The sequence below is a fragment of the Danio rerio genome, chromosome 21 (genome assembly GCF_049306965.1).
Source record: "Danio rerio strain Tuebingen ecotype United States chromosome 21, GRCz12tu, whole genome shotgun sequence".
Classification (NCBI taxonomy): domain Eukaryota; kingdom Metazoa; phylum Chordata; class Actinopteri; order Cypriniformes; family Danionidae; genus Danio; species Danio rerio.
In genome coordinates this window covers 35,742,830-35,750,547 of record NC_133196.1, presented here as the reverse complement: position 1 = coordinate 35,750,547, position 7,718 = coordinate 35,742,830, and positions in this window count along the sequence as shown.

The window sequence follows — 7,718 nt, the reverse complement described above, 5'->3', positions numbered from 1 at the left end:
ATCCTAGGCATTCAGTAGAGTTAAATTACATTAAAATATGTAAAAACTATTTAAATGACTACATTTGTAATCTGGTAAATATCCAATATCAATTTCTATGTTTTACATTTAAGCAGGACATCCAGAAAGTGTTCACAGAGCTTCTATTTCCACATTTGCCACATGACAGCCTTATTTCAAAATGAATTTGATTAAATATTTTCCTCAAAGTTCTACAAACAATACACTCTATGATGACCGTGTGAAATATGTCTGTTAAATTTTTTTTTATATATGACGGTTCAGGTAGGTGATGGTGGTGTAATGGCGTACCATTTGAATTTTGCGCGCGTTCTAATCAGCTGTGTTGTCACGCGCATACTGCAAATTTGAAAAAAATACTTATCTTTAAAATACAAATTTATTATCATATATCATTACATTTGTTTTTAGAAATCTGTTAAAACTTGTTTTAAATTAAAATCTGGGTAGTACATTCAATTTCCTCAGTCAGAATTTGGCTACTTGAATAAAAAGAAAAAATTTTAACATAATAAAAATAATAATCCATCTTTTGGTCTTTAAAACCACCCGAACCCCCCTTGGCTACGAACCCGACTATTTAATTTAACTTAAGTAATGTTATGAAGAGAGGGTTAATTAATAATATATTTTCATAGCAGTTAAATTGTCACGATCACCAGAGATTTTTACTCCTTAGATCGCTGGTTAACATGCACAATCAATAACGGACTACAATTTCATGGACAACATCTTCATACATGCACTCTGCACAAACACGTTCCACACCCTGTCTGATTGCACACACACTACCAGAGGATTATTAAGGACGGATTACACACACTATTTAGGCAGCACATAAACTCACTCCAGTTGCCGAGTTTTGTTTACACTTAGTGACATTACATTACAATATGTTTACTTAGTCTTGTTTTCTTGTGTTTTTACTCTCGCCTTGTTAATCTGTTTATCCCTGCTTGCCGCCAGCCATCTGACCTCTTTACTTTGACTACGTTTATGAAATTGCCTGCATACATCGTTTGCCCCTGTATTGACCACTGCTTACTTGACCTTGTTGTCACTGTCACTTCCCCTGGTTACAGAAGGCTCGGCTACTAACATGGATCCAGCAGGACGTCTTATCAGATTAAAGCAAGGTACGAATTCCCTCAAGGACGATATAAATTGTTTTCTGGACATTGCCAATGACACCACTCTCCTGGACTGCATGCTTATTGGCTTTATTTAATCATGGACTAAATAAATCACTGAAATCCATCCTCATCCATTATGGTCCTCGGGGGTCTTTCCAGTAGTGATGGGTCGTTCATGAACGATTCGTTCATTTTGAACGAATCTTCAATATGACTCGGTAACTACGAGTCCTCTCAGGGAGCGATTCGTTCATCCTCGCGTGGGCACATTTGTGCAGGTAGTATCATTAATTTCAAGTCTTCATCACATTGGCAGAAGTCATATGCGTTTAGAGCCGGAAAAAGAATTGATCCGCTCACCTCTCGAGTCCTTTATCGGGTCTGAGTCATTCGTTCCTCACGGGCCAATAATACGTGTTTAGAGTCGGAAAAAGAATTGAACCGTTCATCTCTCGAGTCCTCTATCGGGTCTGAGTCATTCATTCCTCACGGGCCAATTTATACGCGTGTAGAGCCGGAAAAAGAATTGAACCGTTTATCTCTTGAGTCCTCGGGTTTGAGTCATTCTGTCACGTGATGAAGGAACGATCATAGCTCCTATTGGCCTAGACTGTGCACTGATTAAGATTATATGTGACTGTCAGTGTAACGTGAATGAACCCCTGACATTTGAAGACATGATGAGGTGAGCTGAGCAATAAGACAACAATGCCTTCATAGACAAAAGAGCAGGTAAACATTGAATTATTATTTTCTCCTTCTTATATTTTATTTATGACTTATTTGTCGTGCAATCAACCTTTTGGGCTAGTTGTAGATGTGTTTGGAAGCAATTTGTGACATTTTAATAATATTTTGGCAAATTGAACCAAACGAACAAAATGACTCGAAAAAAGATTCGTTCATCTTGATGAAGAAGACTCAAAGATCCGAGTCAGTAAAATGATCCAAACTTCCCACCACTACTTTCCAGCAAGCCCTGGATGTGGCTTAACAAGCCATTGGTTCAAACTTCACCGCAGGCTAGGTGCAGGGGAAACCCCTAAATGTTTTTTTGGGGGTTGGGGGGAGGGCATTCCCTCCATTAACACTATAATGCTGGCATCACCCATACTACTGTTTCCAGGTTATCAGTCCTCCAGTCCTTCAGCTCACAAGATGGCCACCTCCAGTTCTGCAGTTCCCAAAATGGCCGCCTTCAGTCCTCCAGCTCACAAGATGGCTGTCTCCAGTCCTTTATTTCACAAAATGGCCACCTCCAGTCCTTCAGATCACAAGATGGCTACCTCCAGTTTTCCAGCTGACAAGATGGCCAACTCCAGTCTTCCAGCTCCCAAGATCGCCGCCTCCAGTCCTCCAGTTCACAAAATGCCCACCTCCAGTTTCCCAGCTCACAAGATGGCCGTCTCCAGTCCTCCAGCTCACAAGATGGCTGTCTCCAGTCCTCCAGCTCATAAGATGGCTGTCTCCAGTCCTCCAGCTCACAAGATGGCCAACATCAGTCCTCCAGCTCACAAAGTGGTCACAACCAGCCTTCCAGCTCACGCATGGACAAGCCTCAATCTACCACTAGCTCACAAGATGGCTTCCTGTTCTGAGCCTTTTCCTGCCATAGTTCCTGTCATTGTTCCTGTCCTTGAAATGCCATCACCTGAGCCCTCAGAATGGCCAAAACAACCTGAGTTGCCAAAGCTGCTGCCACCACCAGAGCTATTGCTGCCAGAGCTGCCAGATCCTCAGTCACTACTAGAGCTGGCAGATTCTCCAGAGCTGCCAGAGTTGCCGCCAGAGCTGCCAAAGTCGCCGCCTGAGCTTCCCGATTGGTCGCCGCCAGATCCTCTTGAATCCCCTGAATGATGGGCACCAGACACCTCTAAGTCACTCAAGTGACGGGTGCCAGACACTTTTGAATCCCTCGAATGACAGCCGCTAGAATCATTTGAATCCCTTGAATGGCAGGCGCCAGACAGCTCTGAGTCCATCGAATGGCGGGCGCTAGACATCTCTGAATCATTTGAGTGGTGGACACTAGAATCCTCCAAATCTCTCAAATGGTGTGCGTCAGACACCTTGAAAATCCACAAAAGGCCACAGCTACCACCTGAGTCCCATGGAAAGTTAGAGCTGTCACCTGAGTCCCATGAAAGGCCAGAGCCATCACCTGAGTCCCACGAAAGGCCAAAGCCATCACCTGAGTTGATCTGCCAGTAAGGGTAAAACTCCATCAAGCAGAGTGGGGTTCCAGTGATGCCCATTGAAGAGAGAGTGGACAGTATAATCTGATGATTCATAGTATATAAAGAAGCAGACAGGTCCAATAAAAGCAAATTAGATCATTTAGTATCTTCTTTGGCATTTGTAGGGTTTTAGAAACCGAGAGTAGTGCAAACTCAGTGAAATGTCCACATTTAAAACCTGATTGGTTTGCATCCAGCAGATTTTTAACTTTTAAACATGACAGACACAATGTCACAAAGACAGCACAGCATACACCTAAAAATTTTCAAACATAGTCCTGAATGTGAACAAAGAAAATCACAAAAAAAATCTTTTGAGTTTCCAGAATAAACACAAACCAATAAACATTTGTGCAGTTGCCACAAATCAACAAGCTGATCCATCATCACTGCTGTGCAAATTACTTCTTCTTCCAGCTTACTTTTTTGAATATTTTTCATTCTAGTTATAATCTCTGGCACCTTCCACACTGCTAGATTTCTGATTGTAAATATTCTAAATCATTTTGCGCCTTTAAGAGGTTGCGTGTTGTGACATGATATGACAGCACACACAGTTTGAACCAAAGCCCCCCAATGTTCTCCTTAACATGATTAAGTAATATTTAGAATCGTTAAAATAATCGGGACAATATGTAGGATTGTTGAAAGGGGAGAAACTGTGCCCAGCCTTAAGTGTTAACTGTTTCTGCTTATCATCTTTTGAGATGCTTCTACATCTTAATTGGATTTCACCTGTAATAAATGCAATTGATTGGACAATATTAAGGCACAAACCTGTCTATGTAAGATCCTGTCCAAGCAAGACACAGGATGGTGTTACAGAACAAATCTGTGGAATGGTACAGAAGAATATCTGCACCATAGAATGTCCCAGTGAGCACAAGGGCCTTCATCCTCCATAAATGGAAAAAAAAAAAAGTGGAACCACCTGGACTCCTTTCTAGAGCGAGTGGCCAAGCTGAGTGATTAGAGCAGAAGAGTCTTAGTCAGAAAACAGATGGACAGATGGTCACTCTAATAGAGCTCCAACTTTTACCTGTGAAGAAAGAAGTAGCACTTTGAAGCAGCCTCATACTGAGATGTTTTTTTTTTTGTGTGTCAAGAACTAGGAGACTAGAAATAATTGAGGGAAGGAAAGATAAATGCAGGAATGCACAGACATCCTTGATAAAAACCTGCTTCTGCGTGGACCTCAGACTTGTGCAACGGTTCTTGGTCAATGATCTTTCAAAAGTTCAATGACCATAAATACTCAGACAAGATACCGGAAAATTGGCTACAGGACAACTCTGTGTGGTTGTAAACAATGACACTGGGAATAATCAAGCAGACCAACTTTGTGATCAAAACATGATCAACATGTTTCTTAGTGGTATGTATTTCTCTCTGTCTTTCCAAGAACACCACAATTCATTGTAGTTATGCTTTCATTTCTTGCCTTCTTTCATACTAATTCATGCTAATATTTCAGTTATCTATGGTAAGTTTTGCCTAGATATTGCCAAGACACTTCTATACAGCTTAAAGTGACATTTAATGGCTTAACCAGGTAAATTAGGTTAAGTAGGCAGGTAAGGTAACCTTGGCAAGTTATTGTATAACAATGGTTTGTTCTGTAGACTATCGAAAAAATATATAGCTTAAAGAGTCTAATAATTTTATCCTTAAAATGGCTTTCAAAAAAATTTAAAAAAACTGCCTTTTTTCTTGCTGAAATAAAACAAATAAGACTCTCGAGAAGAAAAAATATTATTACACATACAGTGAAAAATTCCTGAATCTGTTAAACATTATGTGAAGTTTAATTTTAAACTAATTTCGAGAGGAGCATGTGCTCATGATTGACCCAGCTGGTCCACAGTAGCTAATCATGATCCTCCAATCTAAGGATCCTGAGTCACTATATATCCTCATTTCCTCTCTACAACTATCTTTGTCTGGAAGAAAGCTTCCTGCTTCTAAAAAGCCTCAGTTCTAAAAAACTTTTACAGCATTGCACTTTTCAGCCCATCAATATGGAAATAGCCAACAAACATCTACAACTGCAAACAGAGCCCTGCTCTCCCTGAGACTTACATAGCATGCTTTAAGGGGAAGCCTTGCAAAATAACTACTCTCCAACAAGAATAATCATTTCTTTAGAAAGCAAGACTCGCAAAACTAAAATATTTTAAACCATTTTAAAGACACAAACACTATGGATTTAGTGTCCCCTGTTGAACTGTAAACAACCAGAGATTATAACAAACCAAATAAACCCATCTCTCAAGCTTGCCGCCCATCCACAGGTCTATAACATTTTAACAGCCTGGGTAACTCGATTGCAAGGATTAAAGCAATCCAATCCGTGAAACATTAGTCCACAACATATTTATATGTTGATAAACATCCATCGATACACTGCTGTCATCCCAACTAGTCGCTGCACTGTTTTCAGTAAAATAGCATCTTTCAGTCATAATCACCTGTAATTTCGTCAACAAAATGGCCGCCAACCTTTGCACTTTTGATTGACACTTCATTGAGCCAATAGTTGGAAGAAGTGTCACCGTCCAAGAGCTCTCTGAACATGAGATGGTCCCGCCCTCTCTCCCGATGTTTATTAACAGACAAAGTTGCAAAGACTTTAGCTGCGTCCCAAATGGCACACTATACACTATGCACTCATGCACTATGTACTTATGCACTTACACACTCAACAGGATAGTATATGTATGTAGTGTCATCCCAAATGGCACACTAATGTTTTTTTCTAAGCCGAAATTCAAACCGTTTCCCTAATGACGTTTGACGGTCGCCAATTCAGTGAAATAAACGACTAAATTATCAAATAATACCTGCAATAAATATAACTGCATTCACCATCGGGAGGCGCTATAATCACTCTCGTAGGAGAATTTTGCTTTCACCATCCAAAATAAATAAAGTTATATAACATGTGCACAGAAATTGCTCCGCCCCTTCCGTTACATAAGCAAACCTGCAGTCGTTGAGTTTACACACGTCATTTTATCGGCTGAATGAGTGCATCATTCAGGTAATTAAAGTGCACTTATTATTTTTAGAGTTTTCAGTGTGAACACACTACTTACACTATTTATACTACAAAATGGCGTAGAATAGTGCATAAGTATGCGATTTGGGATGCAACTTTTGTGAATGAATTGAATGGCCGGTTATGCTTCTGATTTTAATCATATTCAGATGATTAAAATGATGAATTCTTCTTATCTTTAGCTCTGTTTTTCTCCACCGTCCCGCGGGGGGATGAATGTCTACCAAGAAATTGTAAACATTCTTTAGATTCGTGTAAATATTCCTTACCTCGCTAGAGAACTGCGTTCTCACCCTGACACTAATTTTTCTGACTTTCTCATTTCAGGTGTAACCCACGGATTCCACCCGTGCTTCTCAGCTCTCCCTTCCACTAATCTTTCATGCTAATCAAGCGATCACTGATTGAACCCGAACCTGTTGATCATCTTATTTAAAAAAAGAGATTGACAACCACTTTATGATTGGATCATTCTCTGCCCCACCATTCAAGATTTCATGCATTTGTCCCATAAGCAGTGCAACACATATTCTCTGACAAATGGATTCTATCTAATAATTTAAGAATTCCCCATCTCATTCAGCTTTTAGATGATATTCTAATCATCTCTCCCCCCCACATCACCTCCAGCCAAACAGAGATCACCCCAAAGGTTTTCGCCAATCTAGGTATTCCTCTCGCAAAAGGCTGGACCCAATACATTTATCAAATTTTTAGGCATCAACTTGAATTCGCACAAAAATTCCAAGCTTCCCTACTTAGAAAATTGACTGAATTTCTCTTTCCCTTATATTTTAAGAAGACTTGAATAAAACACATAATGTTATCCATTCTCGACCACCTAAATTTCACAATTCCAATTTACCTCAAACTTGCCTTATCCAGATCCCTACCACAGTCCACGATTTAGAAGATCTCTCCAAACCCACCTGCAATGAACTCAGTTTATGGATTGCTTTCCTTAAGCAATGGAACAGCTGTTCCTTCTTCTGCAGTGATTGTTTGCACCCCCATTAGATATTAGCCTATAAACTGGTGCTGCCCTATCAGTTGGGTTCGAAGGTTACTCAGAGGCCACTGGTCCGCCACCACATGGCCCCCTCAATCGATTTCCAATCCAATGGTCCACCTTTAGCATTCTCATTCATTGTGATGAGGAAGACACAGTATAATACATAGACAAAGGCGTTACTACTCACCAACCTTTAATGCTACTTTTAAGACATCTTATTTGGACATCAGCCAAAAAACTATTTATCATGTCTGCTG